At 41.3% G+C, this 25,879-nt stretch overlaps 1 protein-coding gene across 4 annotated transcripts in view; it reads left to right on the forward strand.

Annotated features, from left to right (window-relative positions):
- The window catches only part of mdga2a (MAM domain containing glycosylphosphatidylinositol anchor 2a), a 904,971-nt gene that overhangs the window by 315,519 nt on the left and 563,573 nt on the right, over positions 1 to 25,879 (forward strand). The window lies entirely within an intron of this gene.

The following is a 25,879-nucleotide window of genomic DNA, read 5'->3' on the forward strand; positions in this document are numbered from 1 at the left end:
CTTGCAATAGCAGTAACAGTCATATAGGATTAGAGATACAACATAAATACAATAAAAGTCATAGACAAAAACACATAATTAGAGACATAGAACACTACAGAGCAGAAACAGGCCCTTTGGCCCCTCTAATCCATTTAAACTGCCTAGCCCATTGATCTGCACCCGGGGACCATAGTCCTCTATACTGCTCTCATCCATGTCTCTATCCAAACTTCTCTCAAATGTTGAAATTGAAATTACATCCACTACTTGCAATGGCACCTAGTTCCGTACTCTCACCATCCTCTGAAAGAAGTTTTCCATCATGTTCCCCTTAAACATTTCACCTTTCACCCTTAACCCATGACCTCAGTTGTAGTCTCACCCCAACCTCAGTGAACAAAAGCCTGCTTGCATCTACCGTATTAGAAAAGAAAAATGAAATCCATTGCAGTGTGAAGTGGTCGTGCATTGCTATACTGTGCATGATTAGAGTTGTGCAGGTTGTTTCTAGAACCGAACGGTGGAAGGGAGTAAGTTGTGCTTGAACCTGGTATCTGCTGGTGAATATGGTCAAACTGCCCTCCTTTATTATTACAATGAAAGTCAGTTGGATCACTGTTCTCCCCGAAGATATTTAAAAATGACCGCCATTAACGGCAATGCAAAAAGTCAAATAAAATTTATTGAATTTAATTATTGTAAAAATCTGCTTTTGAGACCATTTGCCCAATGTGGCCATTATCTTTCAGATGGAACATGCAGCTGATGAGTATATGTGGAAAACAAGTGAGTTATTATTTAACGTTAGTCACTCCACAGTGCACAGCAGGAGCTAATTCAATCAGACTCTGCTGCTCCTAAATGGACAAACACATGCATTTAAAACTGAAGAGAATAAGTATTTAACAGAAACAAATAATCACAAATTAACATCCTGAGGCTGTGCTAGAAAGCTATGTAGAATTTTCCTTATAGCTTTTAACATAGAACAGCTGCCAGTGATGCATGAACCAAAATGGTAAAGAAATTTTAATCATTGCTGAGCTCCGTATCACTCTTGTCATGTGTTCAAGGTCCATTGAAAGTATTTCAAGGATGAAGTACAAAGTAAAACTAGACAATAGTATAATAGAGGATACCAAAAGTTTCCTCAGATATGTAAAGAGTAAAAGAATCAGAATCAGGTTTATTATCATGTGACTTGAAATTTGTCAACCTAGCAACAGCAGTTCAATGCAATACATAATCTAGCAGAGAGAAAAAAAAGTAAAATAAAACATAATAAATAAACAAGTAAATCAATTACATATACTGAATAGATTATTTTTAAAAATGTGCAAAAACAGAAATACTGTATTTTTTTTAAAAAGTGAGGTAGTGTCCAAAGCTTCAAAGTCCATTTAGAAATCGGATGACAGAGGGGAAGAAGCTGTTCCTGAATTGCTGAGTGTGTGCCTTCAGGCTTCTGTATCTCCTACCTGATGGTAACAGTGAGAAAAGGGTGCTGGAGGTCCTCAATAATGGACGCTGCCTTTCTGAGACACCGCTCCCTGAAGATGTCCTGGGTATTAAGTAGGCTAGTGCCCAAGATGGAGCAGACTAGATTTACAACTTTATGCTGCTTCTTTCGGTCCTGTGCAGTAGCCCCTCCATACCAGACAGTGATGCAACCTGTCAGAATGCTCTCCACGGTACAACCATAGAAGTTTTTGAGCATATTTGTTGACATGCCAAATCGCTTCAAACTCCTAATAAAGTATAGCCGCTGTCTTGCCTTCTTTATGATTACATCAATATTTTGGGACCAGGTTAGATCCTCAGAGATCTTGACACCCAGGAACTTGAAGCTGCTCACTCTTTCCACTTCTGACCCCTCTGTGAGAATTGGTATGTGTTCCTTCATCTTACCCTTCCTGAAGTCCACAATCAGCTCTTTCATCTTACTGACGTTGAGTGCCAGGTTGTTGCTGTGACACCACTCCACTAGTGGGCATATCTCACTCCTGTACGCCCTCTCGTCGCCACCTAAGAATCCACCAACAATAGTTGTATCATCAGCAAATTTGTGGATGGTTCCTTGAGTCATGCCTAGCCACACAGTCATGTGTATAGACAGACTAGAGCAGTGGGATAAGCACACACCCCTGAGGTGCGCCAGTGTTGATCGTCAGTGAGAAGGAGGTGTTGTCACCAATCTGCACAGACTGTGGTCTTTTGGTTAGGAAGTCGAGGATCCAATTACAGAAGGAGGTACAGAGGCCCAGGTTCTGCAACTTCTCAATTAGGATTGTGGGAATGATGGTATTAAATGCTGAGCTATAGTCGATGAACAGCATCCTGACACAGGTGTTTGTGTTGTCTAGGTGCTCTAAAGTCGTGTGGAGAGCCATTGAGATTGCATCTGCCATTGACTTATTGTGGCAATAGGCAAATTGCAATGGGTCCAGGTCCTTGCTGAGGCAGGAGTTCAGTCTAGTCATGACCAACCTCTCAAGGCATTTCATCACTGTTCATGTGAGTGCTACTGGGTGATAGTTGTTATTCTGTAATGGTTCCGGGGGACTGGAAAATGCAAATGTAACTTCATTTTTTGAGATGTGAGGGAGAAAGAAGGAAGGAGATTATAGGCCAGTTAGACTGACTTAAATGGTTGAGATGACATTGGAGTCCATTATTGAGGATGAGGATTCGTGGTATTTGGAGTCACATGATAAAATTGGCCAAAGTCAGTATGGTTTCCTAAAGGGAAATAATACCCAACAAACCTATGAGGAAGTTACAAGCAGGACAGACAAGAGAGAGTCAGTTGATGATGTGAGCTTGGATTTTCAGAAAGCCTTTGACAAGGTGCTGTACACGAAGTTGCTAAACTAGATAAGAGCTTATGGTATTACAAGAAAGATAATTACATCAATGGAAAACTGGCTGACTGGCAGGAGGGGAACAGTGGCAATAAAAGGGACCATTTCTGTTTGGCTGCTGATGACTATCGGTGTTCTGCACAGGTTGGTGTTGGAATGACTTTTCATGTTATATGTCAATAATTTCAATGATGGAATTATGGCCAAGTTTGAGGATGATAAGAAGATAGGTGGAAGGACAGGTAGTGTTAAGGAAGCACGGTATCTAAGTCCGCAGATGGATTTGGACAGATTGGTAGAATGGGCAAAGAAATAGCAGATGGAATTTAGTGTAGAAGGAATAAACATTTAAACTACTTCATAAATGGGGAGACAATTGAAAAATCTGAGGTACAGAGGGACTTGGTAGTCCTTATGCAGGATTCCCTAAAGGGTGATTTGCAGAATGATTCATGGTAAGGAAGGCAAATGCAATGTTAGCATTAATTTCCAGAGGGCTATAATATAAAAGCAAGGATGTAATGCTGAGGCTTTACAAGGCTTTGGTCAGCCCTCACTTGAAATGTTGTGAGCAGTTCTGGACCCCTTATCCAAGAAAAGATGCGCTCAGAGGAGATCGATGAAAATGATTTTGGGAATGAAAGGGTTAATATTTGAGGAGTATTTGATGGCTCTGTGCCTGTACCTGCTGGAGTTTAGAAGAATTATTTGGGGGGGGGGGGGGAAGGTCTCACTGAATCCTATTGAACCTTGAAAGGCCTAGATAGAGTGGATGTGGAGAGGATATTTCCAATAATGTGGGGGGGGGGGGGGGGGTTGGTCTAGGACCACAGGGCACAGCCTCAGAATAGAGGGACAACCATTTAGAGATGAAAGGAGGAGAAATGACTTTAGCCAGAGGGTAGTAAATCTCTGAAATTCATTGCCACAGATGGCTGTAGAGTTCAAATCATTTGGTATATTTAAAGTGAAGGTTGATAAATTCTTGATTATTCAGGACATCAAATGTTATGGACAGGAGAATGGGGCTGAGAGGGATAATAAATCAGTCAAGATAATGTAATTCTTCTCCTATGTCTGGAACATATGGTAAGTGTGGTTCAGAGCTGTATGTCAGTGCCACACCATGACATACGGAAGGAGTGCTGCATTTGAGGTTATGTGTTAAACTAGAATCTCAAAGCTCTATTCAAAGTAACAGCAGTGGAACTTGTCCCAATATCCTGGCCAATACCCATTCCCTAATTGATATTAGGAAAACAGATTGCACAAGTTTTGTTTGTGGGATCTTGCTATGTACCTACACCATAGCAAGTAATTGTTTTAGTTAGTCTTATATGGACATAAAACTCTATTTGGCATCCTAAGGTTGAAGATGGAACCATTGGCATCCTGTCAGTGGTGAAAATTTGTAATGATAAATAACTCAGTTGTAGACATACGGGGGAATAGAGATGTGTCCATTTCAGGAGGTATTTTAAGTGTACACCTGTTGGACATAAATGTGTGCCCTTGACGTGTTCAATATAATGAGCATGCAAATGTTTCTGGAGGCCTCTGTCCTGCACACACCTCTGATTCAGAGCAGAGCCCATATAGAGGTGGGGCTCTACATTCAGTTTGATGAGGTTATTAATATCTGAGTGGTCAGTTTGCATAGTGCTGTATATTTTGGCACTACAGGAGGCCTATTCACTACACAATGAACAATTGTAACTATTTTGGTATCATTTTGGATTCTCCAGAAATTTGACCCTGCACAATTTTGCTTATGTCTCTGTCACACATCAAATGAGATCATTTCCAATAACCTTTCATGACATCTCTGATGAAAAATTCCAAGTATAATATCATTTATCTCATAACAATACCAATGAGGCTACTTGACCCATCAGATGCCTACCAGCTGCCAGAGAAACATGGGTTGCCTGACCTGCTGAGTGCTTTCAAAACTACTGTGTTTTTTTAAATTAAGATTTTCAGATTCTGCTAATTTTTTTGTTACTTTACTGTTCTGAAATGAGCCTTTTTGGTTACTTTTTGCAAACACACGTGGAGACACAATTCCTTTGCTCCACTTGAAGCTATTAGACTTATTATTTGGAAGGGAATCCAACCTGTGTCTTTAAAGACCAAAAAAGGGTGAAAGGTTAAAAGTTTAAGGAGAACTTAAATGCACGGAAACATCTTCACTTACAGGGTTTTGAGAGTGTGGAACGAGCTGCCAGCAGAAGTGGTGTATGTGAGCTCAAGTTCAACGTTTAAGTAAAGTTTGGATAGGTACATGGATGGCAGGGATATGGAGGGTTATGATCCTAGTGCAGGTCGATGGGAATCGGCATTTTAAATGATTTTGGCATGTACTAGATGCACTGAAGGGCCTGTTATTGTGTTATACTTCTCTATGACTCTAAGATTCTAAAGGATAACTTCTCAACAGCCACCACTCTTCCATCCCCAAAACTGCGTTTGAACTCCATCTAGAGTCATGGAGTACTATAGCACAAAAACAGACCCTTTTTCCATCTAGTCTATGCCTGTCTGGTCCCATCCTCCTGTACCCGGATCTCAGCCCCCTATACCTCCATCATCCATATACCTATACAAATGTTACACCATTTGTTACAAACGTTCCACACTTGACCCACCCTCTGAGTGAAGAACTCACCTTTCAAATTCCTTTAGGCTCAGCCAACTCCCCTCATTCTCCTACGCTCTAGGGAAAAAATATCCCAATCTGTTCCATGTCTCCCTGTAACTCAGGTGTGCTTTCTCCACACAATGTATCTCTCTTTGTAATCTCCAGCTCCTGTTTTCAGAACTTATTTGTCTACAGATATTCTTGTGCCTTTGGCTGTTTGGGACTGATAATTGGCAGCTGATCTCTGAGCTGCACAGTGGATTCACTCTCCCTTGTAGCCAATTTACATTGCCCGGAATAAAACATTTTCCAGCACCTCTGCTTTATTTTAAAGTCACAAGTTGTTTGGAAAGAGATTATACTTTAAGGCTGTGCTAATTTCAGAGATAAAATATCCTTTGGGTGATTTTATTTTATTCCTTTCTAATTAACTGGCAGAAAATCTATAGCATTGCTTATCTTGAAATGTGTTACCTGTAGACAATTAATTTTGTTTCTACACTACCCAAGTAGTTAAAAGTACCTGATTATTTTGGTATATTCCAGATTGATTGGGTAAAATAAAGGTATATATACATTTTATAAGTGTTTCTATCAATTCTATGCTATAGTGTGTTGATAAATAGGAGAACTCTTCACCTGACTATATGTACCCATTTTCTTGATCCCTTGGGACTCTGCTTTCATACAGACTTAACTAAGGCCAGTGATTATTTTAATAGACAAAGCGAATTCCCATATACTCTGGGTTGTGATCTTTAAGTAAGTAGAATAGTTACCGAGGGGCCTAATAATGCTTTGAAATGGACTTCATTCAATATCTGCACATGTCACTGTGTAAAGGTTTTAAGTAAACTCAAGGTCTGTGGGGAAAAAGGCTGAATGGTTTGTAGTAATGAAGGATCAGGTTTGTTGACTGGATGATCTTGTCACAGCAGTCCTCATGTTTACATGAGCAGGAAGCAGGAACAGCAATAACACTGATATTGTTGGTTCCTGTCCAAGCTACAGAAAGACTATAAACTGCCGATTAAGACAGTACACAAGTTCAGCTATAGGTCTTGCCAAGCAGTCATCTCCGCAACAGTGGTGGACTATTAAAAATGTTAAGCAAGAGTATAAATGTAGGTCTTCCTCCATGTCTTTCAAATGAATTCTACTTTCACTGAGAATGTAGTGAGCATTGGAACAAAGGCTGTTTCTGGTCTGAACACTCTGATCCTTGATCACAGCTACACCCCTGAAGGAGGCATCGTTTTGCCCTCCAGTAGGGAAAATCTGAAACTTGGCAGAGCCCATCCCTCTCCAGATTTTTTTTGGAGCCGGCTGGATTCGAACTCTGGAGCCGGCCGTATTACACAATATGTGCTATTACAGAAAGTGAAAGTGAAATTAAAAGAAACTAGTTATGTTTACTACATTTACAATTAAAAAAGGATTACTTTAAGCAATTAAATTAACATTTGCAAAATGCTGGAAGAATTCAGCACGTTAGGCGCCATCTATGGAGAGCATGCAAAAGCAATTACTAAGAAAGCACGGCACCGCCTCTACTTCCTTTGGTGTTTGCAGACATTTGGAGTGATAGCTAAAACATTGACTAACTTCCATAGATGAGTAGTGGAGAAGGTATATTGACTGGTTGCATCACAACCTGGTATGGAAGCGCCAATGCCCTTGAACAGAAAATCCTACAAAGAGTGATAGATTCAGCGCAGTCCATCACAGGAAAAAACCCTCCCAACTAGTGGGTGCATTTACATGTAATGTCACAGGAAAGCAGCATCCATTGTCAGGGACCCCCACCACCCAGGACATATTCTCCTCTCATTGTTGCCATTAGGATGAAGGTACAGGAGTCTCAGGACTTGCACCACCATGTTCCAGAAGAGTTATTACTCTTCAACCTGTTACGGTTATTATTCTATAGATTTATTGAGTATGCCCACAAGAAAATCAATCTCAGGGTTGTAAATGGTGACATATATGTACTTTGATAATAGATTTATTTCAAACTTTGAATAAAGAGTCGACATCTCAGGGCAAGACACTTCTTTAGGATTTGATATACCACAAATATCAAAGTAATAGATAGGACAGTAAAGGGGTATTCCTTCACCCTTTCACAAATAGATCTCCTGATCAGAGGTGATTTTCTTTGCCAGAGTGTATCTTCCCTTCACCCATTTTCTCTTGGCTACGAGTAATTATTGCAGACTTTGCTTTCAGTCTTGAGTGAAAACTGAATGGTTCCCTTAAGGAGGATTGTGCAAGTCTAACTAATTTGTGGGGAACTTTTTATGGACTGATCTGTGGTGAGCAGATTTAAGCAGAGGCTCTTGTTCATCAAACAGTGAATGAATGGGGAAGTTCTATTATAAAGTATCTTCAAGCAAGAGTTGGTGGCTATTTTTTTTTTAAAAAAAGCTAAAACCAATGATAAAGGGAAATTCAAAACACTATTTGGAGATTTGAACCATTGCCAGATCAAACAATGAGATTATCTTGAGACCACCTGACTCCTAACATGAGTAAGAAGACACAGCCTGCTGCCTACATGATTGCTGGCCCCAGGACTGGAATTTGAAATGGAGTGGATTTGTTCCATCAGTTCAAATATTCGATTTCCTTTAGTTGGAACCTATTTAGAAATCCACATAGCTAGTCGCATTTCAGAATTTTTTCCCGTCATGAATGTGAGGTTAAACATTATAAAATGCTTGGAGTTCTTTTCAGAAATAATTACATAAGATCACAAGATATAGGAGTAGAATTAGGCCATTTGGCTAATTGAGACTGCTCCACCATTTCATCATGGTTGATCCAATTTTCCTCTCAGCCCCAGTTTCCTGCCTTCTCCCTCTATCCCTTCATGCTCCGACCAATCAGTAATCTATCAACCTCTGCCTGAAATATACCCATGACTTGGTCTTCAGAGCTGCCTGTAGCAATGGATTCCCCAGATTGTCCACTCTCTGGCTAAAGAAATTCCTCCTCATCTCCCTTCTAGAAGGACTCCTCTCTATTCTGAAGCTGTGCCTTCTGGTTTTTGACTCTCCCACCATAGGAAACATCCTCTCTACATCTACTCTATCCAGGCCTTTCACCATTTGATAGGTTTCAATGAGGTCACCCATCTTTCTTATTAATTCTAGTGAATACAGGCCCAGAGCCATCAAACGCTATTCATATGAAAAGCCATTCAATCCCAGAATCATTTTTGTGAACCTCCTTTGAACCCTCTTCAGTTTCAGTAGATCCTTTCCAATGTTGGAAAGTGTATGGTCATGCACTTTGGTGGAAGAAGTAAACTGGCAGGCTATTATTTAGATGGGGAGAGAATTCAAAATGCAGAGATGCAAAGAGACTTGGGAGTCCTTGTGCAGGATACCTTAAAGGTTAACCTCCAGGTTGAGTCAGTGGTGAAGAAGGCAAATCAACATTGGCATTCATTTCTAGAGGTATAGAATATAAGAGCAGGGATGTGATGTTGAAACTTCATAAGGCACTCGTGAGACCACATTTGGAGTATTGTGTGCAGTCTTGGGTTCCTTATTTTAGAAAGGGTATACTGACATTGGAGAGGGTTCAGAGAAGATTCACTAGCATGATTCCTGGAATGAAAGGGTTACCATATGAGGAATGTCTGGCAACTCTTGGGTTGTATTCCATGGAGTTCAGGAGAAGAAGGAGGATCTCATAGGAGCATTCCAAATGTTAAAAGGCCTGAACAGATTAGATATGGCAAAGTTATTTCCCATGGTAGGGGAGTCTAGGACAAGAAGGCACAACTTCAGGATTGAAGGGCATGCATTTAAAATAAATATGCAGAGTGTTAAATCTGTGGAATTTGTTGCCATGAGCAGCTGTGGAGACCAAGTCATTGGGTGTATTTAAGGCAGAGATAGATAGGTTCTTGAATAGCCAGGGCATCAATGGGTTTGAGGAGAAGGCAGGAGAGTGGGGATGACTGGACGAATTGGATCAACCCATGATTGAATGGCGGAGCAGACTCGATGAGCCACATGGCCTACTTCTGCTCCTATATTTTATGTTCTTGTGGCCTTATCCTTTCTAAGATAAGGGGCCCAAACTGCTCGCTATGCTCCAAGTGAGACCTCATCAGTACCTTGTAAAGTTTTGACATTACATCCTGGCTTTTAAATTCTAGTCTTCTTAAAACGAATGTGAACATTGCATTTGCCTTCCTCACCAGACTCAACCTGCAAATTAATCTTTAAGGAATTCTGCACGAGGACTCCCAAGTCCCTTTCTGCCTAATTTTTTTGTGTTTTCTATCCATTTACAAAATAGTCAACCCTTTCATGTCTCCTAGCAAAGTGCATGATTGTATATTTTCTGACACTATAGTCCACCTGCCAGTTCTTGGCCCATTCTCCTAATCTGTCTAAGCCCTTCTGTAGACTCTCTACTTTTTCAAAACTACCTACTCCTCCACTTACCTTTATATCACCCGCAAACCTTGCAACAAAGACATCAAATCCATCATCCAATTAATTGACATATAACATAAAAAAGAATCGGTCCCAACATAGACCCCTGTAGAGCACCACAAGCCACTAATGGCCAACCAGAAAAGGCTCCCTTTATTCCCACTCTTTGCCTCCTGACATTCAGCTACTGCTTTATCCATGCTAGAGTCTTTTCTGTAATACCATAAACTCATAGCATGTTAAGCAGTCTTATGTGTGGCACCTTGTTGAAGGCCTTCTGAAAATCTAAGTACATAGCATTGTCCTTTGTCTATTCTGCTTGCTATTTCTTCAAAGATGAAGGTTAACGTGGATTTTGCATCTAAGCCATCTAGATACGCAAGCCAGGGCACCACAATATGGAGAGCAAGTTGTTGCCCATGTAGCAAGCTCCCCTTTTCCATGCGTTTGCTGAACCCGAAGTAGACCGATACAGTTTGGCATCAGCAGCATCACAGGAGTTGCCAGTCAGCGTTGAACTCAACGTAGGGCTGCGTAAGGAACTCCAGCTCTGGAATTTTCCTTCAGGGTTTACTCCTGTAGCCTTCCCCATGAGTGGTTATAGCCGTAAGGCAGCAGAGGTTTGAGATCAGAGTTTTTCTTTTCCTAGGTGAGCTGCCAACCATGGCTGACGAGCCTCATCTGCCCGAAGCAACTGGTTTTAAGGCAGCAGTAACCCGCCTTTGCCCCTTCTCCTGTCAGTAGAAATGGTTCCACTGGGCTTAGTAGCTAAGAGTAGATATGTGAAGGCCAAGAGCTGGACTTGGTTGTCAGAGGCTACTTGAGATGCACACCATTGGGAGCACTTAATAGCTAGTGGGAGCTTATCCCCACTACCTCCTCAGCTATACCAATCTTAAGGAACCTATCTTCAACAAATTCCAACAGACTTCTCAGCCAAGACTTTCCCTTGAGGAAACATGCTGACTGTGTTCTATTTCATCATGTGCCTTTAAGTACCCTGAGACCTCATCCTTAATAAACAACTCCAACATCTTTCCAAGCACTGAGATCAGACTAACTAGCCCATAATTGTCTTTCTTCTGCCTCTCAACCTTATTGGAGAGTGGAGTGACATTTAAAATTTTCCAGTCTTTCAGAACCATTCCAGAATCTAGTGATTCTTGAAAAATGCCTCCACAATTTCTTCAGCCTCATCTTTCAGAACCCTGGGGTGTAGTCCATCTGGTCCACATGACTTATCTGCCTTCAGGCCTTTCAGTTTCACAAGAGCCTTCTCTCTATAAATGGTAACTTTACACAGTTCATGAACCCTGACTCCTGGAACTTCCATCATACTGCTAGTGTCTTCCACAGTGAAAACTAATGCAAAATACTTATTCAGTTTGAGTGCCATTTCCTCGTTCCCCGTTGCTACATCTCCAGCATTGGTTTTCAGCGGTCTGATATCTACTCTTGGGCTCTCATTTACACTTCATGTATCTGAAAAAACCTTTTGATATCCTCCTAATATTATTGGCTAGCTTACTTTCGTATCCCATCCTTACCTTCTTAATGACTATTTTATTTGCCTTCTGTTGGTTTTTAAAGCTTTCCAATCCTCTAACTTCCCACTATTTTTTGCTGAATTATATGCCCTTTTTTTTGGCTTTTATGTTGGCTTTGACTTCTCTTGTTAGCAATGGTTATGGCACCTTGCCTTTAGAATACTTCTTCCTCTTTGGGATGTATATATCCTGTGCCTTCCAAATTGCTTCCAGAATTTCCAGCAATTGCTGTTCTGCCATCATCCCTGCCAGTGTTCTTTTTCTAATCAATTCTGGCTAACTCTTCTATCATGCCTCTGTAATTCCCTTTACTCCACTGAAATACTGATACATCTGACTTTAGCTTCCCCTCTCAAATTTCAGTGTGAATTTAATCATATTATGATTACTCTGCACTAAGTGTACTTTTACCTTAATCAATTCTAGTTCATTGGACAACATCAGTCTAGAGTAACTGATCCCCTAATGGGCTCAACCACAAGCTGCTCTAAAAAATATCTTGTAGGCACTCTAGAAATTTCTCCTCTTGAAATCTTTGGAATCCAGCACCAACCTGATTTTCCCAATCTACCCACATATTGAAATCCCCACGACTATTGCAGCATTGTCCTTTTGGCATTCATTTTCTATCCCCCATTGTAGACCATATCCTTACTACTTTTTGGGATTTTAATATAACTTCTATCAGAATCTTTTTACCCTTGCAGTTCATTTGCTCTATCCGCAATGTTTCAACACCTCCCAACCCCATGTCACCTCTTTCTAATGATTTGATTTCAATTTCTGCTAACAGAGCAATGACACCCCCTCTCTTTCCTGCCTGTCATTTTACTACAATGTGTATGTATCCTTGGACATTAAGCTCCCAGCTATAATCTTTCAACCAGTGATGCTTACAATGCCAAACATGCCAATCTGGAACTGTGCTCAAGTTCATCTATCTTACTCCTTATACTGCACGGATTCACTATAACATCTTCACTACTGTATTCATCCTTTTTGATTTTGTCATTGCAACTCATACTGTTCCCTGCAATTTTGCCCTATCACTACACATTGCCTCTGTTTGTAAACCAGCTACCTCATCTTCAGCACTATTATCTGCCTTTCTTACCACACTATTGCATTAAAATATATGCAGTGTAGGACAATGGACTCACCATGCTCAGCCTTTTGATTCCTAACAACACACACAAAATGCTGGTGGAACACAGCAGGCCAGGCAGCATCTATAGGAAGAAGCACTGTTGACGTTTCGGGCCGAGACCCTTCGTCAGGACTAACTGAAAGAAAAGATAGTAAGAGATTTGAAAGTAGAAGGGGGGGGGGGGAACCCAAATGATAGGAGAAGACAGGAGGGGATGGGGTGAAGCTAAGAGCTGAAAAGGTGATTGACAAAAGGGATACAGAGCTGGAGAAGGAAAAGGATTTTGATTCTTAACTTTGTCTGACATTTGCCTCCACAGCCTCTCCACTAACCTTCTGTCACTCTGATTCCTACCCCCTGAAACTTTAGGTTAACCCCTCCATGCTGAATTAACAAATTTTCCTGCTAGGATATTAGTCCCCCTCCAGTTCGAATGCAAATCGTCCTTTCTGTACAGGTCCCACCTTCCCTGGAAGAGAGCCCAATGATCCAAAAATCTTATGCCCTCCCTCAGTTTAGCCATGTATTAAACTGTATAATCTAGTTCTGGCCTTGCTAGCATGTGGAACAAATAACAATCCTCAGATCACAGTCCTGGAGGTCCTACCTTTTAATTTAGCACCCATCTCCCTGAACTCCCTATGCAGAACCTCGTCACTTGTCCTATCCATGACATTTATACCTACATGGACCATGACCTCTGGTTGTTCACCCTCCCACTTAGGAACTCTGAGGATTCGATCTGAGATGTCCCAGGCCTTTTTTACCTGGGAGGCAACATAACATCCGTGGATCTCGATCTTGTCCGCAGAACCTCCTGTCTATTCCTCTAACTAATGAATCCCTTTTCTGCCCCCTTCCCTTCTGAGTCACAGAGGCAGATTCAGTGCAAGAGACCCAACCACTGTTAGGTCACCCACCGCCCCCTCAACAGTATCCAAAGTGATATACCTGTTGTTGAGGGGGAGGGACACAGGGGTACTCTGCACTGGCTCCTTAACCCCTTTCCCCTTCCTGACTGTCACCCAGTTTCCTGTGTCCTGCACCTTGGGTGAAACTACTTCTGTCTATGTCCTATCACCCTCCTCAACCTCCCGAACGATCCAAAGTTCATCCAGTTCCAGCTCCAACTCCTTAACACTGCTTGTTAGAAGCTGTGGTTGGATGCATTTCTCAGAGTTGTAGATGTTAGGGACACTGGAGATCTCCTTGCCTTCTCACATCCTGCAAGAGGAGCATTGCACTATCTTGTCTGGCATCTCTACTGTCCTAGCTGAGCAGATATAAAGAAGGAAAGAAAGGGAACCAGTATATATTCAAGGCATCACATTTTTAAAAGTGGAGGGTCTCGGCCCAAAACATCAACTCTTACTGTTTTCCATGGATGCTGCCCAGCCTGCTGAGTTCCTCCAGCATTTTGTGTGTGTTGCTTGGATTTCCAGCATCTGCAGATTTTCTCTTTTTTGTAATAAATATATTGGACAAGTTCAGAGAAAAACAACCCATGTTATTCTATGCATTGGGACCATGTTGTCAGATATTCACTGATAAGTATGAACCAGGAATGAGAGTTGAATCCTTCAGGCTTATTCTGCAGTTCATTGAAATCGTAGCTGATTTGTGAAATAATATTTGCCTATTTCTGCCTGCACCCCATATGTTACATTAACAAAACACTTTGTCTCATAAGTTAAATTAGCAATTGGTAACGGAGCAGTTGTCATTTGCAGAGGATAGTTTGGTTTTATCACCTTCTGCATGTGGATATTTTTTCCTTTGCAGAAGCCAGAGTAACAGAGGGGAGGAGCCAGGAGCATGTTAGTTTCTGGCTCTAGTGGAGCGGCCATTTTCTTGGAGTGACCATGTTTGAGCTGCAAGTGCTCTGTTTGAGTACAAGTCCTGAGGCTTTGGCTCAGGAGGCTTCTGTGAGGGGAGGTTGAGCAGTTAAGTGCTGTTAATGTTTTCCTTAGAATTACTCTCCCTATTCGAGTAGCAGGGATGACAGTTCAGGCAGTGGAAGGTCCTCCTGCCCATGTGGGAGATCAGGGAGTTGTCCAATGTCCTAGATGACTTCATCTGATGGAGTGCAGCCAGCTGCACTTTCTGGCTGCCCACATTAAGGAACTTCAGTTGAAGCTGGACGTACTTAGGATCATCCAGGATACTGAGGAAATGATAAACAGAAACATAGAACATAGAAGTATAGAAAACATAAATTACAATACAGGACTTCGGCCCACAATGCTGTGCCAAACATGTACTTACTTTAGAAATTACCTAGGCTGACCCATAGCACTCTATTTTTCTAAGCTCCATGTATCTAACCAGGAGTCTCTGAAAAGACCCTATCGTATCCGCCTCCATCACCGTCACTGGCAGCCCATTCCACGCACTCTCTGTGTAAAAAAACTTACCCCTGACATCTCCTTTGTACCTACTTCCAAGCACCTTAAAACTGTGCCCTCTTATGTTAGCCACTTCAGCCCTGGGAAAAAGCCTCTGACTATCCACATGATCAATGCCTCTTATCATTTTATACACAGGAGCATCGGTGAGGCAGGCTGTATGGATGGGTAACCACTAGGATGGGTAAAGGGAAGAGAAAGACCATTGCAAGGACCACTGTGGCCATTCATCTCAGCAACAAGTATGCCTCTTTGAATACTGTTGGGGAAGTGACCTTTCTGAGTACAGCAGCATAGCCAGGTTGATGGCACTGGGACTGGCCCTGAATTTCAGCGGGTAACGGAGGTAGGGTGGTAGTAATAGGACACGAGAGGTAGTGAGGAAGACTGGAGATTCTGTGGCTGAAAAGAAATGGCAGGATGACATGTTGCCTCTTAGTTGCTAGGGTCCAGGATGTCTCTAGGCAGCTGCAGACCATTATTGAGAGGTCATGGTGGGGACTAACAACATAGACAGAAAGAGGATGAGGTCCCACAGAGTGAATGCGAGAATTTCGGAGAGAACCTAAAAGTAGGACCTCAAGGCTAGTAACCTTTGGATTACTTCCAGCGCCATTTGCTAGTGAGAATACAAATGGAAAGATACGTCAGATGAATGCGTGGCTGAGGATTCAAAGATTCAAGTTCTTGGATCATGGTGATCTCTTCTAATATAGAGGTGACCTGAGCACCTGTTCCACCTCAACCAGGGAGAATCAATATCGTGGTTGGGAGATTTGCCAGTGCTACTCAGCAGGGCTTCAATTAGAGTGGAACAGTTGTGGGGTACTGAGCAGTAGAGTGGCTGATGAGAGATCAGAGGATAGTACTGTTGACAATGAGAGCACATTTAGTCATTGGGGTAGAAAGAGAAAACGGATGGTCACTCTAACTGGATCACCCTCCCCGCCATTCCCAATGGAATTTGGCAGAGCAGATATGTAGAGAGGTTGTTGTTACTTGTAAACATAATAGGGCAGAAACAGAGGGAGATTTTGACTCTCCTAATATTGTGAAAAGCTTGGATGGAGTGAAATTTGTGAATGTGTCCAAGAAAGCTGCTTTGATCAATATGCAGAGGGATTCACCTTAGGGGGGTGCTACTGGGGAATGAGTTAGAGCAATAGCTGTTTGTCAGTGAGCACTTTTGGTCCAGTGACCACAATTAAATTGGTTTTAAAACAGTTATGAAGAAAGATATGGTTTATTCACACTTCAAGGTCCTGAACTGGAGTAGATCTTTCAGTTGTTGATTGTTTGCAGTGAAAGAAGCATCAACCACATGATAAGTCTTCAATAGTGTGGTGATCCAGGGGATGATAGCAGATTGGATTCATAATTGGTTCAAGCATAGGAAGTGGAGGCTGATGGTCAAAAATTGTTTCTCGGACTGGAGGCCCATGTCTAGTGGTGTCTCACAGGTTTCGATCCTGGGACCTTTACTGTTTGTAATTTATATAAACAATTTTGGGTGTGAATGTACAAGGTATGGTTAGTAAGTTTGTAGATGATACTAAAATGGGTGATATTGTAGACAGAGTAGAAGATTATGAAAAACTATAAGGGAGATCTCGATCAACTGGGTATGTGGATTGAGGATTAGCGAATGACTCTCAATCCAGATAAATGTGAGGTGCATTGTGGAAGTTCAAACCAGGGTATTCTCTTATACAGTGAATGGTAGAATCTGGGGAAGCATTAGGGAACAGAAGGAACTTGGAGTGCAACTGCATCACTTACTGAAAGCAGCATCACAGTTGGATGGAGTAGTGAAAAAGACACTTTGCTGGTCTTCATGAATCATGGCACTGAGTACAAGAGTTAGGAAGTTATGATGCAGTTACTGTAAATAAGATGGTGAAGCCACACTTGGAGTACTGTGTCCATTTTAAGTCACCCTATTCTAGGAAAGATGTTACTAAACCAGTAAGAAATCAGAAAAGATTTACCAGGATGCTGTCTGGAGTTGGGGCCTAAGTCACAGGAGAGGTTGTAAACCAGAAGTTTATTCCTTGAAACATAGAAAATTGAAGGGTGACCTGACGGAGGTATACAAGATCATGAGGGGCATAGATGGGGTGAAAGCACATTTTCTTTTTTTCAAGGAAGAGGTGCTAAAACAAGAGGGCATAGGAGGGCAGAGGTGAGAGATTTAAAAGTATCATCAACGTCTGCTTCTTCATGCAAAGAGTGGAATGGGTTTGGAATGGGTTGCCAGAAAGAGTGATTGAGTCAGGCACGTAAGCCACATTTAAAATCCATTTGGGAAGTACATGGATAGGAGTGGTTTAGTGGGCTGTGGATCAAAAGCAGGCAGATGGGACAAGCTTGACTGGCCAATGCAGTCAAAATGGGCGACATGGACTATGCATTTGTTGCTGTCCTCTAACTCTGCTCTGTGACTCTATAAGAGAAGTAGTTTCATGTAGTGTGTCTTGAATGCATTCTCAGATACATTCTGGGAGCTGATTTGAATACTTTAAAAGGGGAATGAATGGCCACTTAAATAGTGTAAATGTAGACCTGTTTGCTAAATATGCCTGAATTTTAGGACCATGCCCCAAAATTCAAGAATTGCCATCCAGCAGGAATAGATTCTCTCAGTTATTCTTAATATCTAATAATATTCAATCAAATCACCCTTTAACATTCTAAAATCCAGGAAATGCAGCCTTAATTTATATTATCTCTCTTCATAATTTCATCCTTGGAGACGTCGTTTCATTCTTTGATATCCACTTCAGGTCTGATCCATGCAAGATGTTATGCAGCTCAAAAGGCTGATTTGGAAGCCAATTGAGATATTTTTGTTATTGAGGACATAGACGGTGATTGCTACACCTTTGTGTTCACAACGAATACATGTAGTTTCTGTAAAGCGGAGCGTGTCGAGAATTTGGTCTTTTAGGAATACTGTATAACTAATATCATGTGCTGAAATTCAAGGTCCCGAGTAAAAGAAAAAGACATCCCAAGGATTAGACAGTGTGTAAAATAATGATTTGATTAAAATTTGCGAGCGCTTGAACTGAAATTTAGCAGAATAGTTATTCATTAATATAATAAACTAATAGGATAGAAAAGCAGAAACTGATGTGCATGTATATATGCTATCACTTGCATTCAAGTAGATGGGGCAGGTGATTTTTAATGTGCAATCAGAATCTGAAAAAAATTGCAGTTTAGTGTTTAGAGCGTACTGAGGCGGTCAGATTACAATGAAAGCAGACTTCAAGACCAAAGGTGGCCAATTGGATCAACCTAAGGGTGCATTAGCGGAAAGCAGGACGACTTTTAAGTGATATGAAACACCTTGTCAGTCCAGAAAAAAATACACATTGAAAGCAAAGAACTTCTATATGACAGTGACAGACAGAGTTTAACCCAGACAAGGGTGAAGTCGTCCATTTTGCAAGGCCAAATGCAAAAGGAAAGAATACAGTAAGTGGCAGAGTCCTTAGGAGCATTGAATTACAGAGAAATTTTGGTGTACAAGTCCATAACTCCATGAAAGTGTTAGCACACGTGGATAGGCTGGTATAGGGCACGCTTGGCTTCATTGGTTGGGGTATGGGTATAAGGGTCAGAAAGTCACATTTTAGCTGTATAAAACTTCGGTTAGGCCACATTTGGAATATTTTGTGCAGTTTGGTTGGAAGTATGTTGAGTCTTTAGAGAGGATGCAGAAATTTATCACCTGGATTGTATTGTATTATGGAGTACTTGGTGGCATAGAAAAAGGTAGGACCAAGTCAACATAGTCTCCTTAAGGGAAAATTATTGCTTGACAAACCTCTTGGAATTCTTTGAAGAGACTTCATGTATAATAGATAAGCAGGATGCAGTGGATATTGTATATTTGGACTTTCAGAAGGCCTTTGACAAGGTTCCACTCATGAGGTTGGTTACCAAATTAAGAGCCCATGGTATTACAGGAAAGTTACTGGCATGGTTAGAGCATTGGCTGATTGGTAGGAGGCAGTGAGTAGGAATAAAAGGATCCTTATCTGGTTGGCTGTCAGTGACTAGTGGTGTTTCACAGGGGTCAATGTAGGGACCACTTCTTTTTATGAGGTGTATCAATGATTTAGATGATGGAATAGATGGCTTTGATGTCAAGTTTGCAGATGATATGAAGATTGGTGGAGGGGTAGATAGTGTTGAGGAAACAGATAGGCTGCAGAAGGACTTAGACAGATTAAGAGAATGGGCAAGAGAGTGGCAAATGAAATACAGTGTTGGAAAATGCATGGCTGTGTACTTTGGTAGTAGAAATAAATGTGCAGTCTATTTCCTAAATGAGGAGAAGATCTAAAAATCTGAGATGCAGAGAGACTTTGTAATCATGCAGAACACGAAAGGTTAACTCTCAGATTGAGTCAGTGGTGAGGAAGGTAAATGCAATGTTAGCATTCACATCAGGAGGTCTAGAATACAAGAGCAGGGATGTGATGCTGAGGCTTTATAAGGCACTGGTGAGGCTTTACCTTGAATTTTGTAAACAGTTTTGGGCTCTTTATCAAAGAAAAGATGTGCTGGCATTGGAGAGCGTTCAGAGGAGGTTCACAAGGATGATTCCAGGAATGAAAGGGTTATCATATGAGGAACATTTGATAGCTCTGGTTCTGTACTCGCTGGAATTTAGAAGAATTGGGGGTGCACTCTCATTGAAACCTTTCAAATGTTAAAAGACCTGGACAGAGTAGATGTGGAAAGAATGTTTCCCATGGTGGGGTGCCTAGGACAAGAGGGCACAGCCTCAGGATAGAGAGGCGCCCATTTAAAACTGAGATGTGGAGAAATTTTTTTAGCCAGAGGATGGTGAATTTGTAGATAATAAAGGTCAAGGTAGACATGGTAGATGTGTCAAAATCTAAAAGGCAAAGCTTTAAGGTGAGAGGGATATTGTCAAAGGAAATATTGAAATGCACTGCCAGGAAAGATAGTAAAGATAGGTACAGCAGTGTATTTACACAGACTCAAGAATGGGTAGAGAACAGAGTGATGTTGACCATATGTAGGCAGATAAGATTAGTTAGGATGGCACCATGGATGGTGTAGGCATAGTCTTCTGAAGGGCCTGTTCCTATACTATCTTATTTTATGTCCAATAGCAATAACATATCATCAAGTAAATAAAAAATAAAAAGCTTCAGAAAGTCAGTGGGAGCAGGTCTGAAATTAAAACAACAAACCTTGGCAAGACAGAACAAGACTGAAATGGATAGAGCATAATAATTTTACAGCATAGTGTCTACAAGTTAGAGGGCTGGGATGCTATTAAGAACCAACAGAAGGCAACTTAAAAAGCAACAAGGAGAGAAAACATAAAATATGAAGTTAGTCAGCCAATAATATAAAAGAGGATACCAAAAGTTTTTTTTAGATATATAAAGAATGAAAGAGAGGCGAGATTGGATATCTGACCCCTGGAAATGATATTGGAGAGGTAGTAAAGGGGGAATAAAGAAATAGTGGGCAAACTATTAAGTATTTTGCATCAGTCTTCACTGCAGAAGACTTTAGCAGTAAGCCAAAAATTCGAGAGTGTCAGGGTGCAGAAGTGGATATAGTTACTATCACTAAGGACAAGGTCTTTGGAAACTGATTGAGGGTAGACAGGTCAATTGGACCAGATGGACTATAACTTGCTAGATACTGAAATGGTTCTGGAGGACTGGAAAATTGCAAATGTCACTCCAGTTAGTCTGGCTTCAGTAGTTGGAAAGATGTTAGAGTCCATTATTAAGGATGAGGTTTTGGGGTATTTGGAGGCACATGATAAATAGGCCAGAATCAACATTGCTTCCTTAACAGGAAATCTTGCCTGACAAATCTGTTCAAATTCTTTGAGGAAATAATCGGCAGAACAGACAAAAGAGAGTCAGTGGATGTTGTTTACTTCGATTTTCAGAAGCCCTGGTAAGGTGCCACACATGGAGGCTGCTAAACAAGAGAATAGCCCATAGTATTACAGGAATGACACTAGCATGGATATACTCATTCGCTGACTGGCAGGAGGCAAAGAGTGAGAATATAGGGGGGTTATTTTGGTTGGCTGACTAGTGGTGTTCCGCAGGGGTCGGTGCTGAGGCTGCTTCTTTTCACGTGATACATCAATGATGCGGATGACAGAATTCATAGATTTGTGGCCAAGTTTGCAGATGATGCAAAGATAGGTGGAGGGGCAGGTAGTGTTGAGGAAGCAGGGAGTCTGCAGAAGGACTTGGACAAATTGGGAGAATGGACAAAAATAGTGGAATGTAGTGTCAGGAAGGTCTTATGTTTTGTAACTCCAGAACGTTAAAAAAATTGGGGAGAAAAAACAAGGGAATCTGGAATACGAGTCTAATTTCATTTTTTACTTCAAGCGAGGCACATATGTATCACGTGGTGGTGTGATGTCTGCCATTTGCTTACTTTTACATATAACCAGCATTGCATTATGAAAACGACAAGGAATGCTTAATCAATCAATATATTTACAATATTATTCAAATATTGTTGAATTATTAAATACACAGTACTCCTCCCTGCTTAGCTATAAACTCCAAATCAATATAGATTGCATCTCAACTATATACACTGTATACTATATAATACAACTGCCATATAGACGTTAACAGCATAGTAAGTTTCAAATCTAAGGACTTAATGGCGTGGAGGATTTCTTACTTTTGTGGGATAACGTCTTTCCTGACGGGGGGGGGGATCACTCTTCTTGGCAGGTGAGACTTGTGGCTGTGAATCAATCTCAGGCTCTGAAGCCTCCTCTGTGGTGGTTGTATGAGTTGACTCTGGGATTTCTGCCGCATATTTCAGCCATTTTGGGTTGCCGTGTAGAACTGAGATAGTGTGGGGTCTTTTTTTGTTTCCCTGAGGATCATCTCTCCATAATAGGGAGACTTTTGATTTTTATAATGAGAATATATCAAGAGAAGTGTCCTCTTTTGTAAATTTTTCAGGTATCTACTTTTCCATGGGTAAATGGGACAATTGATCACCATTTCCATGATATGTCATCCTTTTGGGTTTGATCTTGTAATTGTGTCCTGCAAGTAACAGAGCCCGTCTCTGCATTAGTTCTGCTGCAGTCAGAGGAACACCCTTCTGTGGATTGACAATGGACTCCAGTGATTGATGGTCAGTAATGAGGGTAAACTCTCTTCCATACCAGTACTAATTGAAACATTTTACACCAAAGACCGGGCTCAAGACCTCTCTGTCAATTGGTGAATAATTTTCATCTGCAGTGGTAAGAGAATGTGCAAAGGCTATGGAGCATTCACTTCCATCACTCATAACGTGACACGGCTGCACCTATAACATAAGGCATCACAGGCAAGCTTCACTGGACAATGTGGATCATAATGTGTGAGTACAATGTCTTACATCACCATTTCCTTTGTCTTTTGAAAAGCCACCTCACAGTGCCTTGTCCATTACCATTTCTTCCTGATTTGAGGTAATGATTTCAATGGGTGGAGCACAGTAGCCAGGTTTGGCAAGAACTTGTTATAGTAATTGATGAACCCTAAAAAGGGACCACAACTGTGACATGTCCTTTGGCCTTGAGGCAACCACCACTGCTTGAATTTTCTCTGCACACTTGTGTAACCCTTGTGCATTGATGGTGTGACCACAACAAGTGATGCTTGGTTTAAGGAATTTGCACTTGTTGTGTGGTGCTCTGAGTCCATCAACTTATAATCTTTTTAACACTGCCTCGAGATTATGGAGATGTTCCTCGTCATCCTTCCCCGCAGCAACGATGTTATCCAGGTAACACTGAGTGCCTGGAGAGCCTTGCAGCACCTGGTCCATAGCTTTCTGCCAGAATGCAGGTGCAGATGCTACCTCAAAAAAATAAGCCTATTATAGCAGCCTATTATAACCTTTGTAAGTGGTTATGGTGAGAAACACCTTGGACTCTTCTTCCATCTCCATCTGTAGAGCCACTTTGCTGAAGTGCCTCCCTCCAGAAAAAGTTTGCAAAAAATATCCTCAATACTGGGCAGAAGGTATTGATCTCCTTTCAGTACTGGGTTGATAGGGACATCAAGGTCACCACTGAGCCTGACAGACCTATTCTCCTCGGCTGCTGGGTTCACTGGTGTTGCTCATGGGCTCCACTAAACCTTGGAAAGAATTCTTTAAGCCTCCATGTGATCTAGCTCACTGGCTACTTTATCGCAGGTGGTACAAGGAACCAGACAGGCTTGGTAAAACTTGGGTATGGAATTTTAATTTAACACTGTTTTACCCTTAATATGTCTGAGTTTTCCAATGTCATCCTTGAAACACTGCTGTGAGATCATCCGAGTTCACTTTCAGTTGACTCTATTGCAAGGGATACGAGATGCAAATAGTGGATGGATCTCCAATCAAGTTGTAGTTGTTTCAGCCAATTATGACCCCACAAACCTGGCTCTTCTGCTTTTTCTCACATACACGCCCAGTAGGGCTTATTTATTGATTGCTGTATTTCGCTGTTAAAATTGTCTGAAAAAGATACAGGGCTGAAGAAGGGGGAATCTGAGAGGAGAGGGTAGGAGACCATGAAAGAAAGGGAAGGGGGAGGAGCACCAGAGGGATGTGAGGGGCAGATAGGAAATAAGGGGAGAGAGGGAAAAAAGGGATGGGGAATGATGAAGGAGAGGAGGGGGGCAATTATTGGAAGTGCGAGAAATCAAAGTTTATACCATCAGGCTGAAGGCTACCCAGACAGAATATAAGGTGTTGCTCCTCCAATATGAGTGTGACCTCATCATGACAGCAAAGGAGGCCATGGACTGACATGTTGGAATGCGAATGGGAAGCAGAATTGGAATGGGTAACACTGAGAGATCCCGCTTTTTGTGGCGGACAGAGCCAAGGTGCTTGGCGAAGCGGTCTCCCAATCTACATCGGATCTACAGGAGGCAACACCGGATATGAGACGTGAACCCAACGGACTCACAGGTGAAGTGTCGCCTCACTTGTGAGGACAGTTTTGGGTCCTGAATGGTAGTGAGGGAGGAGGCGTAGGTACAGGTGTAGCACTTGTTCTGCTTGCAAAGATAACTACCAGGAGGGAGATCTGTCGGGAGGAACAAGTGTCATTTTAAAACTTACTTGTCACCACCATAATGATTTCTAACCTTGAAACAAAAATGGAAAATAAACAAGGGAGTCCGGAACGCAAGTCTAACTTTAAGTGAGGCACATATCTATCATGTGGTGGCTTGATAACATATGCCATTTACGCACTTTTACATATAACCTGCAATGCATTATGTAAACACAAAGAATGCTTAATTAATCAATGTATTTACAATATTACTGAAATATTAAATACACAACAGAAGTGCACGGTCATACACTTTGGTAGAAAGATTAAAGGCGTAGACTATTTTCAACATGGGGGGGGGGGGAATTCAAAAATCAGAAGTGCCAAGGGATTTGGGAGTCCATGTGCAGATTAACCTTAAGATTGCTTCGGAGGTAAGGAAGGCAAACGCAATGTTGACATTCGTTTTGAGAGAATTGGAAAGTGAAATAGAATATGTGTAATGGGTGTAATGTTTAGGCTTTGTAAGGCACTGGAGTATTGTGAGCAGTTCTGGGCCCTTTCCTAAGTAACAAATTGGAAGCAGAATTGAAACAGGTGACCACTCGGAGATCCAATCCCAGGATGCAATCCCTATTGGAGAGGGTCAAGTGGAGGTTCACAAGAATAATTTCAGAAATGAAAGAGTTAATGTATGCGTAGTGTTTTATGGCTCTGAGCCTGGACTTGCTGGAGTTCAGAAGAATGAATGGGAGTCTCATTAATACCTATTGAATATTGGAAGGCCTAGCATGTATGTGGAGAGAATGTTTCTTATAGTGGGTAAGTCTGGGGCTAGAGTGCACAGCCTCAGAATAGAGGGATGCCCATTTAGAACAGAAATGAGGAGGAATTCTTTTAGCCAGTGAGTAGTGAATCTGTGGAATTCATTGCCACAGACGGCTGTGGAGGCATGCCATTGAGTATACTGTATTTAAAGCAGATGCTGATAGGTTCTTAGTTAGTCAGGGCATCAAACATTACAGGTAGAAGGCAAGAGAATAGGATTGAAAAGGGGGTAATAAATCAGCCATGATGGTGGAGCAGACTTGATCGGCCAGCTGGCTTAATTCTGCTTCTTTATCTTAATGGTCTTATTCTCCTGTTTCCAACTTGCAAGGTGGGATTATCAAAGGACCTGTATTCCAACTGAACTCTAAAGTATACAAAAAGCATGCACCACTAAATAATTAAAATTAAGGATAATTCATTTTATCTCAGACATAAATCTAATAGTAGTTCCAGATTGTCAAGAAAAATTGATGATGTAATTTTAAAAGATAAACTTAACAGGTAATAAGTGACGTCTGAAGTGGTTTTATGGGCTTACTTTTATTAAACTGAGGACCAAGGTTATTAAGGTAGATTAGTCAAGCATGTTTTTTTGCCAGTAGCTAATGACAGCGCTAGAATGTAATAGTCCTTGGAATGATACGAAGTTGGTCATGTTTCCTCAGTAAGACTCTGTGTCGAATGCTGGTCTTTTCATCTTTTGATTCATTATCACTTGCTGTCTCTTTTATTCACTACCATGACTACAGCAGTTGGTGCTCAGATACACAACAGTATGAGTTTTTAATTTTAGTCTTCAGCTTTTTTCTTCGTAGGAATTCAGATCTCTGTAGTACACAAAATCAGTAATTTTTCATATTTTCAAATGCTTCTCTTCAATTTGCAGCTCTCAGTAATGTAGATTTTGATTTTCTGATAAAACG

Source organism: Hemitrygon akajei, chromosome 3, assembly GCF_048418815.1.
Source record: "Hemitrygon akajei chromosome 3, sHemAka1.3, whole genome shotgun sequence".
Classification (NCBI taxonomy): Eukaryota; Metazoa; Chordata; class Chondrichthyes; order Myliobatiformes; family Dasyatidae; genus Hemitrygon; species Hemitrygon akajei.